The 13,140-nt window shown below is 39.1% G+C and overlaps 1 protein-coding gene across 2 annotated transcripts in view; it reads right to left on the reverse strand.

Annotated features, from left to right (window-relative positions):
• Positions 1-13,140, reverse strand: part of DSCAM (DS cell adhesion molecule) — a 471,940-nt gene that overhangs the window by 443,141 nt on the left and 15,659 nt on the right. The gene's annotated exons all lie outside the window — the stretch shown is intronic.

Below are 13,140 nucleotides of genomic sequence, written 5' to 3' on the forward strand. Positions count from 1 at the left end.
GAAATGTTTTCAAAACAGACAATCTCCTATTGAATCTTCCTCCTAAAATAAAGGCTTATAATGGTTGATGCTTTATGTAGGTCAAGAACAGTTTTACAGATCCTCACGTAAATAAGGCTTGAAGCAAACAACCCATCGGGATTTCCATGCCCTCAGGTACTACAATGTTTTAATTCGGTTGGTTACACAAACCCTACCTTTCCAAAAACAATTTTTGTTTTATTTTGTTAGAAGCACAAACTTTCTTGTTCCATGGCCTAAGGGCTTCATTTGTTTGTTTGTTTAGTTAAAAAGCTGTGGTTTTGGCAGTCTGCCTGGTGATGGTGTAGAACACTGGAGGGATTTCAAGTGCTCTCCTATCATTTGCAGGTATTTTTGTTGTCACAGATTTAGAGTTTGATTCTAAACCCCTCATTTTACCAGCAGCTGGAGAAGCGACCCTGAAACATTGAAGGGCACCCCTTGTTGGGGGAGAAGACTTACGCTTCCCTCTCTCACAGTGACTCCCTGGCAAGTAACCCTATATAGTGGATTAAGGTTTTACATCGACTTGTACGTGATACGTGTAATCCTGTTGGTTACAAGGGGACAGCTCAAGGTGATCGGTCACTCATGTTTGGCCATCATGAAAAGATGGAGGGTAGGCTGGAAAGAAAGGAAAAGAAACTGTCTTGTGATATTGGTACCTGACTTCAACTTATACCATGTTACACTCAGCTTTTAAAAGACACTTTCAAACAGAAATAGACCAAAATAACACCATGTAACTGAGCAGTCATAAACACTTGGAGATCCCCTGTACAACACCTTTCAGTGTCCAAATTGGTGGAGGCGTCTTTGAAACTCAGAAAGCACCCAAGGAAAACACGCATTAATTGCTGAGGCAAGGCAAAGTAGTGTTCAATGCAGTGGATTGCTGTTGCAATTCTGTTGAATTTTATGAGGAATGATGAAACGGATAACACAAATAATAAATAGAACAGTGTAAATCATACCACAAAGAAGAATTTAAATCCCACATAACAGATTTAACAATTCTGTAGTCTAGAGAGTTGACTTTATAAAAAATTTGAAGATGATGATGTGGAATTGATTCACTGTGTCTGAATATTGGCCTCAGACTCTTACACAGACAAATCTCCCATTCAAAAAAAAAAAAAAAGAAAAGAAAAGAAAAAGAAAAAGAGAATTTTCTTTGGGTAAGGAGAGCAAGGACAGGGGTGGAAGTCAACATTCTTTTTGTCCGAAGAGAAAGGCTTAACAGCATGGCTAGCTTTTTTTGTTTATGGAACAAAATTTGCAGAACACAGTCCAGTGTTATTAAGAAGCAAAATCACCTGTAGAAGGGAAGGGAAAGCTGCCTCATGTCTGGACACCTTCACTAGAGCAGTTTAGAGCAAAAAGCCTTTTTGTTTGTGGTTTGTGTTTTGTTTGTTTTAATTAGATCATGCAGTTGACCTGCAGTCCAAATAGATACAGATGGGACCACAACTGGCATTTTTTAAGTCTTCTAACTGATTTTTAAGTGCCAAATAAAAGGAGATCCTTCATTCCAGCTCATATTTTACACCTGTAAGGAAAAGGAGAGGAAAGGATCAGGGGAAGACAGGAAGGAGATCCCTTCCCCAACAAAAGGCAGTATCTCTTCAGATCCTTCCCCCTAAGTACCTTCAAAATATCCCAACACTTAAAACCAGTCCTTTTCCTTACTTCTACTTAAGAGCTCAAATCTCTATTGTTTTAAAGCCCAACAACAACAAAGCAAGTAAGTGAAGCTTTCTTTGGACAGATGTATTTGCAAACACCTATGACACAATCATACAAGTGACACCTTAGGCTTCCCCAATCTGGTCAAAAGCCAGATTACCTGGTGAAGAGAGGTACTCTTTTTTTTAATCACCAGGGGCAACTTCCCACTTCTCCTGCTGTTTGGATGCACCCACAGAGGCACACAGTCTACAGGCTGGGTGAAGACCACAAATAAGGATGCAGAGCGGTGACTTTCCATCACACAGTAGCAACTTGAGGTTGCTAAGAGTCACTCTTAGAAAGAATTAATTGCTAGCATATTGCAGGCTCCAGAAAAATCATCCATCCCTTATCCACCCTGTCACCTTGACATGATACTCCCTCTACAAATCATGTAATGTACATTTAAAACATTAAACTATTCAGATGTATAAAACACAGCCTATTCTTCCACTGGTAAATACATTGAGCTCATCAACATTAACAGGAGGTCCGGGTAACATAATTACAGAACATATATAATTTGGATTAGCCAACAGAAGAGCTACTGTGAATCAAAAGTGTAGTTTAGTTTTACCCCATCTTCCTCTTCTCTCTGCATCCACCACCCACATACGCTTTTTTGCCACATTTTGAGACTGGGAAACTGCAAATAATTTTTACTGGTATACACTTAAATTTATTTTTTTTAATGTATAACATCAGTAATTTAGAAAAATATATCATTTAGTTTAAAGGATATAAATACTTCAAATAATTTTTTCCAAGTCTACCAAAATACTCATCAGAAACAAGCATCACATGCAGGAACATGCCACCAAAGGCAGGACATAATTTTGAAACATTCATATTAAAACATAAGCATATGTTAAAAATGTGCAGAATGATTCAGATGTGTCTGTTTTAATACCAAGCAGATGAAAAGCTGGAAGACGACGCTGCATGCAAGCAATAGCACAGGGTTTTCCTGGTGGTAGCCATGGCTGCCATGTCCTATCTAGCTGGGAGCAGTCCCACCGTGGTTTGCATCTCAGAACAGCAGCACAGTAGCCTGCCAGCACAGCCTGCCTTCTCCCTCATGGCAGCACCAGCCTGCGTGCTGGGGCTGGATTATCACCTGGTATAACCTGGTAACCCCAATCAGACCAGTCAGACGACCGGCAGGCATCAGAGCAACTGCTTGCATGACTCCCACTTCCCAGAACTGGTAAGCGGGTCAGTTCTACATTTTCTGCTTAGGTGACAAGTACGTAGGTGCAAGTTATATTGGGTTTGTCGGTCAAAATTGATGACAGAATCATACAGCTGTAGATGCCGAAGAGGAAAGGGTTAAGGACCCAAAACAACAGTACTGTCTGGATCTGTGCCTGTTAAGGCTGGCGAACCATCACTTCTTGCCCTCTGGACACCAAGAAATATCACAGCTTTAAGTTCACAATGGAGCCTTTCCAATTCCAAAGGCTACTTTTGCCCATTTCTACTGATATATAAACAACGTTTTCATCTTGTTTGCTTTTTAGCTCATTCAGTAGCCTTGAATTCCACATGAGCGTCCCCTAACTTTGTCTTCAAGGCTTTTTTTCTCCATGGAAGTGTTTAAAGAAAGGGAGTGCAAGGAAAGCAAGGAAAAATAATTCTTCTGATAAAGAATAGAACTCATGAGAACTATATTTTAAAGAATAAAATCTAGGTTTATTGGAAATGTGTATGTACTGAAACCAAAACTTGAAGTATCATAACTGTCAGCTCAATTATAATTGTTTACAACAGCTGACAAGCAAGCAAAATTTATCAGTAATAGATAAAATTTCCCAGCCCTGCATGCAGCACGGAACACCTCAAGACTTCCATGCAAGTAAATAAAACAAGAGAATTAGCCTTTTTTTTTTTTTTTTTTTTTTTTTGGTAGAGAAAACATTCCAGCAAGAAATAGATTCAGAAATCTATTTGAAAATATCGATTTCTCCTCTACTCTGTCACAACATTTGTCTGCATAAGTAGTGCATCCACATAGTTTATAATCTGAAAAACAGCTTTCTCCCCTTTATTTCCCCATGTTAAAATTGTTTTGCTTAACTTGGCAAACTGGACATGATTAGATACGTTTGGCAAACGGTACCCATTTTCCATCTCCTAAAGTCTTCTACTTTAATTAAATGAACTAGGGAGCTATGTTAAGATGTATCAGAGGCTACTGTGCTCATAAGCTGTTGCTACTGAATTAATGATATTAAACACATATACACATTAACTGCACAGGTAATAACTCAGAAAGGGAGCAAATCTTAGTACCAGTGTTTCTCTGCAAAGGAAGATCTAGCTTCTGTAAAGAGTTTATAAGCAGCAATAAATGGCACTGGCTTCAGACTTGACAGACTACCAAGCACAAGTCAACCATGAATTCTCTCATTGTCAAATTTAATAGAATCTCAGCAATGGGAGAATCCTCATTCTGTGCTGCAAACATTGAAAGTCACAGCCTGCTGCTCATTTCTTAATTATGTAAAAACCTATTTAATGTTTATGCTCAGTATGCCAGTTTCATCCAACTAAAACTTTTAGGAAGTATTTTTAAAATGGAGGGAGATAGTTCTCAGTCAGGAATTAATAACAACTGGAAGCTTTATTTTGCACACACCAAAGAAAGAATTTCTAATAAAATCAAAATGTGCCAGAAATTGTCCAAGTCAGTTTCTTTTGTCTCTTGGTTTTGATTTTTGTTTTGGGTTTTTTTTGTTGTGGTCTTTTTTTTTTTTTTTTTTTTTTTGAAGGCAGGTTCTGTAAGCATTTTTCTTTAATCAAAAAGAATTGGATAGAGCCTTTCTTCCATCCTCACTTCTAGTCACACACTCCCATGCTGTGCTCAGTATAGGCAGATTCTGAAACAAAGCCATTTGTCATAAAGTGGGTAAAAAAAAAAACCCACCCAGAAACAAACAAACAAACAAAACCCCAAAGAGGCGAACAGAAAAAAGTTGTAAGCAACCCGTATAAAAACCACAAGAAGTCTTACTCAATTTTTACAATGGAAAAGGCTAGTTCACCAATTTGAGAAAGGTATTAGGGTTAAAAAAGGAATCCGAGTCTCGGTATGTCATTTACTTTTTGGTTACTCCTCACAGCTCTTTCCATTGCCAGCCTGAATATCACACACAAGCAACAGCTTAACATTGCATATCAGCAGTCAGTCTAAACACTATGGAAGGGATTTTTTTTCTAGTATACATTTCTACTAAATCTTATAAAACAATACAGGTCACCCAGCACTAGAAACATGCTGTCCCTCATTATGCATTTTAACACTCTCTTCTTCTTTTCTCTTTTGACGCACAGAGAAAAAAAGTATCTTGTGTAGGCTTATTCTTATTTAGATGTACTATACAAAACTACAGCATTTTTACAGAGCCACGATGCCATAAAGTATTTATAAGGACAAACAAAAACAGTATAGCTCTTTGTAAAACTATTTGCTACCATCAGCTTTCTCCAACTCCTACAGAAGTTGACTGAAAGAGTCCCGTGAGTTCAATAGGACCAAGACCAAACTAACAAGGCATATGTGCTGAATATGCTCAATTTTGAGTAAGCAGCACAGCAACGCATCCTCCTTGTACTTTCTTCTCAAGTCTCCTTACAGTCTAAAAAATATGTTTAAACAGCAGGGGCACAGTGAAGAGGGAATAATCTAGCTGTACACTGGCAAGAGTTTTTCCCCGTAGTATCTGCATTTCCTTTGGCTCACCTGGTAGTGACTGAAAACAATAAGGATTTAAGTTTTGTGCAGGACACATACAGAAACTAAGTGAAGTGTCAGAATTGAGCAACCCTGTGTGAAAGTTGCTAAAAGGTAACAAACATCACTCCTGTTAAAAGCAAAGGTGGAACAGAATCCATCCTGGTGACAGCAGGCATTTTAGATTACAGCATCGTCCAGAGACTTCCCATCTATGAATATCGCTGCATTTGCATTCGAAGACAGGTTTTGAGCTGAGTGTACAGATATGTCAGAAAACCTGGCTACTCATAAAGCTCAAGACGAAGTGTCACTGCATTTAAATGTGCTCTTTTGTTATTAGAGGGAGACGATGATGACCAAAAAAAACCCACAAAAAATCCCCCAAAACAAACCAAACAACCCGCACACAAAACAGGACCCATGTTTCAGAACGAGAAGATGGGAAAAGCAGGAGTAAGGAGAATAAATCTCTTTGGCAGCCCCTACAAGGAAGAGGAAAACATGGACAGTGCAGATTTCTGTCTTTCCTTAGGTCAAGCTAGTACCATTCAATTGCTTCTACCTCTATATTCAAGAACAGGGGGGCTGCAAGATTGGGGCAAGACAACTGATGCCTTGCAAAGTTAGGGATAAGGAACTGAAACTGGCTGGATTTTGCAGCCATACCATTAGCCTTCCCATGTAACAGCTCTATAACATTCTCTTCACCCCAAGAAATCTTCCTGTCCTTCACTAGCATAAGAGATCAATGGCCACAGGATCCCTCTTCTCACCCACAGGAATGCAGGAGAAGCTCCTATGGTGGGGAGGAGCAGAGTAGGTTGTTCTCGGACCTCACAAATTATCCTCTGGCATTCTTGAGAAAAATGGTTTCTTTCCTCCTGCTCTTGTGTTTCTGGTCTTCCACAGAAGACGAAGGTTACCTGGATACGTCCACTGGGCCAGGCTAAGTCACATCCATCTCAGCTAAACCCAGCATACCTCTCCAACTTGATCAGGAGACGGTTCACTACAGCAGAAGTGACAGCCCATCCTAGGACATGTGAAGGTTTTGGGAACGACCTGGCAATACACTGCCTTTGAACAGCAAGGAAATAGTGCAGGAAGGACCAGAAGAAATGTAACGGTTAAAATCTTGTTTCTTATTTTTATTTTCCTCCAACTATGAACCTGCTATCTTTTTGAGGATATCTCTGAGCAACTGTGGCATAACAACATAGACAGATGGGGGGATGGAGTGAGAAGGGGAAGAGCAATAAAGCTGAACAAAACAGAGCCATCTACATCTTGTTGCTTACGCCATATTCTCTACTCCTATTTCATTTTCTTCTCCCTGGGTATGCAAGAGTTCCAGTGAGAAGACCGTAGAGCAAACGGAAGTTCAAACAAAGCTCTTCTTTGAAACTGAGGGCATTTCAACACAAAGGTAAGGACAGAGCAAGTGGCAGTACCTGTAGGACATGGTAGGGAACTTCAGTAGGACAACCAAGGAGGCATCCTGTATGGAGGATGTAAAGAAGTGATATGAATGAAGGCTTCAAAGGCTTTTATTTAGCAAAATAAATGGAGATGGAAAAAAAGTATCATCATTCATGACCCAGCAGTGAGGTGGAAATTGCCAAGAACTCAACGCATAAGTTGACGTGACAAAGGCTCTTCTAAACATCCTAGATACAGAATAGAGCTCTTACTGGTTGAAGATACATGAGGAAAAAAAAAAATACTCAAGGTCTATAAGCAACTTATAATAGGATCTTAGAGTTGACTTTTTTGCTAGCCCAGCACAGGTGAGACCAGGTGGAGATGTCTGTGTGTCCTGCTGTTGGGCGTAGGCTTCCACTTGCAGCCCTGGCAGTAAAGAGAAGGGGCAACATGAACATTTCTTTCTACATCTTTACAGAAGGTTAGCAAGGGTTCGTACAAGGAGGCAAACAGTAGGGTTTTATGTCCAAATCCACTGCAGAGCAACACTAAAACATAAGACCAAAGATGTTATTACTGTCTCATTATATTTGGGCAGTATGGGGAAGGAGAGAGGAGACATAATTGTCATCCTGTAACTACAAGTTGAAAAAAATCTGGGAATAGTGAATACAAAAAAAGAAAGAAAAAAAAAAAAGGGACAACCCCAATTCCCTTTACTATCTCATGACAAAACCCCCACACTGTACCCACTGGTTTCAGCCTGGAGGTAGATTTGTTTCCCAGCTGCAGAGTGAGAGGCACAACTGCCCCAAGCTGAGCTGCAGCCCTTCCTCAGATTTGGGCACCCAGCTTCACAGCTCAAGCTTGGTCAGTGAAGATGACACCATCCTCCCACTAACATAATGCATTCCCTAGCAGCAGCCTGCATGGCACCACAGGGAGAAGGGAACAGGGTTTTTTTTTTTCCTCTTTAAAAAAAAAGCAGAGTGCAACCACCAGCCAATTAATTCTGGTTATATGGATGGCAGGGGGACACAGATTTGAGACTTTCCTGATAAGCATCTCAGGAAACAAATGCAGTTGCCAATTGTCTGTGGGTCACCGAGTATCATCTTTAATGTCCACAATGACACTGAAATTTCATTTCCCCAACCCTCAAATATGAAATATTGTATTCTACTTGTCTTCTGGGGAAGCACAGTAATTTTTTTCCCCCTCTCAAATCCACTGCCTGCTGTGACTCCTTAAAAATCTATTCAGCCTTTCTTTCTCTCTCTTAATTTTTACAGGATGTAGCCTAGGCAATTTCTATGACTATTAAAAAAATAGGCTTTATTAAAGAAATGAATGCACAATTCTTCCCTTCATTCCTCTTCTACCTGCACAAAACCTAAATATCATGTTGGTTTCAAGGGAAAAGCAAATGTTTCCCTGGTGGGGAGAAGGAAGAAGAAAAAAACAGCTTTAGCACTGAATCTATTGTATCCCATCAACTATTTAATCAGTCCCACTACCAACGTATTTTTCAGTAATGTGCATGCCTGGGTGGGAAAAACAAGGTAAAGAAAGCAAATTCTGAGCATTTAGTTGCTCAGTAATTTGCAGGTGGTTTCAAAGGAAGCAGGGTCAAATACTCCCAGGTTTAAGACAGCAACACCCACGTTTTCTCATTCTTAGTTTTTGACACATGAGTTTGTTATCCAGCTTACCAGGATGGTACCTTTGAAAAAAAAGGTGACTTTCCCTTGATGACTACCTGGCAGCTAATTATTAGTGTGCTTCCAAGTGCCTTTTTAAGTTTGCTTATCCTCTCATTTCCAAGTAAGGCAGTACTGAAATTCCTTAGAAACAGAATATGACATCATAAGAAGGTTTTGCAGAAGCTCTCCCTGTATGTCAATTTATATTAGTCTCATCATCCATAACAAGTGTTTAAAAAGCAGAAAAACAACCATGATGCATAATGCATTGTGTCATGATGCATAATAATTAAAACCCCTCCCCTGGCTCCTGAGGTTTAAAATCTTTCCAAGTAAGCATTTCAGCGTAAAGGCTTTGACAAAAACGCCATTTAGGGACTTTCAAATTTACAGCTATGCAATTTGTCATCATTTATATTAGCAAGAAGGTTTAAAATAAAAACAACAACAACGAAAGGAAGATAATACAATGCAATTCTGCACTTGATGAATCTCCTGTTGACTAAAAACCCCTATGCCTGGCAGTCAGAAAAGTTATTAACCTGCCAAATTACAGATGGAATTGGTGTATTTCCCCCCCCCCCCGAATTCTTTAAGCAGAAGAATATAGAGTATCCCATGTTCAAGTATTAGCAAAGGTTACTTGCCTTTGGAATATTGATTAGCAAAACCCTTGTGGGAATTATTTCACTTTTCCAAAGCAAATTAAAGATCTGAAAAGCAATTCTCAACTTAACTTCAAATGCAGTTATTTAAAAATGGATGATTAACGCAATTACTGCCTGGCGCAGAGAGCACAGCTTTCCAGAGGCAGCCAGCAGAATTCACAGTTAATGCTGAAATCAGATTACCTTGAAAGAGCTCCCTTGATCCAGGGAAGAAAAAATAAAATTGATACCTGGGAGCTTATTTCTCACCTGAATAACATATATTTCCTTCTAAACCATGAACTGTATTGCAGTTAGATGTGCACATACTCTAGTTCGGGTTTCCTGAGGTTTTTCAGACTAAACTACACAGGGAAAATTTATTTAATTGCATCCCTATGACTCGCTCTTCATTCACCTCCAAGGTTTCCAAAGTGCCTACTGAACAATGCTAATACTGCTTAAAATAAGCATTTCTGCAGGCTGTTTTCTTTAGTAATGATTCACTCAACAGTAAGTTAATTTGTTTTTCTTTTGGACTTCCATATAGCAACCACCAGTATGGCGTATACACATTGTGTTCCTGAGCACAATTCTACTAACATCTTTTGAGGAAGAACACCCTCTTTATTAACTGGTGAGGAACCAGCACCCGTCCAAGCCAAGTAAATTTCCCTGACATCACATCTGAAAACACATAGCAGAGCTGGGATTTGAGCTTAGGTCTTCTACGCTCTAATGCCTAGCCACCTAACACTGTTCTGCCTAGTTACGGAGCTATTAAGATCAAATACCGTTTCAAAATCAATGCAGAAATATTTCCACTGAAACTTTATGTCAACTGTTACTCCGTTTTAAAACACCAATACATAGTTCTGCTAAAATAAGGATTTGATAATGCTAGTAATACGCATTTCAGAGGTAATTATTTTAGTCACATTTTTTTTCCTGTTTCAGGTTCTAAAAATGTACCAGTTTTAAGACTTTACCAGATAGCATATGTGATAATGAGCTGTAAATCCACAGAACTAAAATGTTGCTGGGAGCACTACTTATGACTTGTCAATCAGTATGTCTAAAAGTGTATCAGTAGTCTATAAAGTGGTGGGTTTTTTTCCTTCAGTCACATAAATTAGACTACAGACTATGAGCACAAAATTGCAAAATCCTGTATGTCATCTTTTTTAATTATTATATGACCATTTCATAGAACAAGTTTTTTGTTTATTGACCAAATGCGATGACTCAAGGATCACTTTTTTTTTTCTGAACGAAGGGCAGGTTTGCAAATGTGAGCCATTATTTAATACTATATTATGTAGTGTTTCATACTCCAATCAATTTCTTAATGAATCGGGCAACTGTGTAACGGCCAATGCAATTGTTAGCCAGACCCAAAAGCAAGGGGCTACAGTCAAGAACAAGCAAATCCTTGTTACATGTACTAGAATATTTAGGACTTTTATGGAAGACAACAGTGCATAAGTACCTCAACTAATGTTTATTACTTAGGAAAACGTCGAGAGGCTAGAATGCTGCCTCAGTCTTATTTCCTGGGTCCTGGAGTGCCACAGCTATCTATGACATGGAGCAAACCGTGTATTGCCCATTCCAGGCAGAACAAATTTTGGCTTATGACAGGTCAGCAGTGAAAATTCACATACAAAGAGGACTTGAAAAGCATTTCCAGCTGCATTTATTGTTTAGGAAAAAACAAATAAACACACACACACACACATATATATCAAAAGGCCTCCTTCCAAAACATGAACACATGGCCTTCAGGTGTTAATATCTGCCATAGCATCATCCAGAAAGGAGTCTTGATTATACCACAGTACTTAGAGTTCATTAGTCATGGTTATAACATTCTTATCCTGGAATAAATCCCAAAAGATGACTTATATGTCTAAAAAAGCATACACTAGATCACCACCAACTGCTCATACTCAATAAATACAAAGCAACTATGTTAAGCCTCAATGGCTACGACAGAGAAGGACAAGCCTAACAGACTCTTTTAGAAGCCAATTCCTCATATGGTTTAGGTCAAATTGTGCAGGGTTTGAGGGCTAATGTAGCCACTTTTAATCAGATATAATAAACTGGCTAGGTCTCATTTATGAGAGGATTAAAATGGTTTGGGTACACTGACAAGGAAAAGTAATTCAAGACAGATGTAAACTTTCACTATTTTGCTAATGCATCGCTGTTGACATGACATCCCTCGAGAACTTCAGTTGTGAAAGAACATGTTTTGTCAAACATTTGCACAACATGATCATGTATCACAGCACAACTAACTAATCACCACTTTGCTAGGACCTTCACATTTGTTACAGCCTGTCATTATCAAAAGTCATTCATGTTAATGGTTTTATAGAAGTATGTATGTTCATTTTGAAAGTGCATGCCAGACTTTGGTTTTGAGGTTTTACAAAATTATGTTTCTATGATATTTTCTGAAAGACGTTTATTTGCTAGAGTTGCCAGTAGAACATAACTGGTCCCAGATGTAAGATTTCTAGTTGATAAAATTAAATCACTTCAATTCTCTTTTCTGTGGAAATTTCATTGATCTGATCTGTGATCTCTTTCTTTGCCAGAAAGCATTTTTCTGAATATTCTTTCTAACCATTCTCCCACATACACACCCCAAGCTGATGAAAGCACAGGCAGAACTTGAAAGAAATATTGACTTTGTAGAAGCACATTTATTTTCATTAAGTCAGCTTTTCCAAGAGGGAATAAAAGTAAGTCACTCCAGGTGTTTGAATCCAAGCTTCTTTCTGGCAGAGCTAAAGGAAAATTTCTTATTCAATTTTAGTCATCTCTGAGGATGGATCATCACTGAATATTTACATTTCTGGTGTGACTGGGGAAGGACAGAAAGGGGAATGCTAGGAGAAAAATAAGTTAAAACACAGATAAATTGCTGTCCTGACTTTCAAACCAATTTGTTGGGACTGACAAGTGCAATGAGATGGCACCAGAGACAGCCCTGGGCAAGAGAAGGGAGGACAGCAGGAAGAAGTAGACTTTCCTCCTGAGGTGAGAGCTAGTACTATACTAGCTGTTGTTAATGCAAGAGGAAAAGGCAAAAGACAGGAAAATTTAAATTTCTGTGCCCTGCAACAAAATTTTCCACACATGGGTGGTCCAGAGTTTAAGTGTATATAGTAGATAAGTAGTTTTGATCCACTAATTCCACTTTGAAAATATAGCATATGGGTTGGGTTATCCAGTGTTTTTTGTTGGGTTTATTCTCCTCTCCCCAGACGATCTTACTTCTGCTCTGTTTAGTTGTTGTTTCTAGTCATTACTAATTGTCATTCATGGCAAATGTAGTCAGCTGCTCATGGACCCAAATCCAAGAATTAGCTGCAGGCTTGGCTTTTTTTGTTCTTTTTTTTTTTTAAATTAAGAACACATACAGGCTTGTGCCAGAAGACCATTTTCTCTTTCCAATACCCTCCTGTCCCTCCCTCTCTCTTGAGATAATACAGAGAATAGTCATTGCAAACAGCAGAGAACTGAGACACCTGCAAGGTACAGGAGGTTTTTAGAGAGTAAGACTGGACAGGACTCAAACTGCTTGTTCCAGACATGCATTCACAGGAGTTGGGGGTAGCCTGTAGTTGCACCTGATACAAGCCAGACTTGCAAGCAAAAACAAGACAAGGAGGGGGGTAATAATATTTTCCTAAGCATGCCACATCCCCCACTGTCCAACACAAGCAGCAATTTCAGGTAGGGGGAGGAGGGAGCTGGAATAAATGTTTTAGCAGTCAATGACGCAAACTAGATACACAGGCAGGCTGGCAAATGGCATAAGGGTACCAAGAAGAAACCTTGGTGCGATGGTCTCCCCAGTGTTGGCACA

The sequence above is a fragment of the Balearica regulorum genome, chromosome 1 (genome assembly GCF_011004875.1).
Source record: "Balearica regulorum gibbericeps isolate bBalReg1 chromosome 1, bBalReg1.pri, whole genome shotgun sequence".
NCBI lineage: Eukaryota > Metazoa > Chordata > Aves > Gruiformes > Gruidae > Balearica > Balearica regulorum.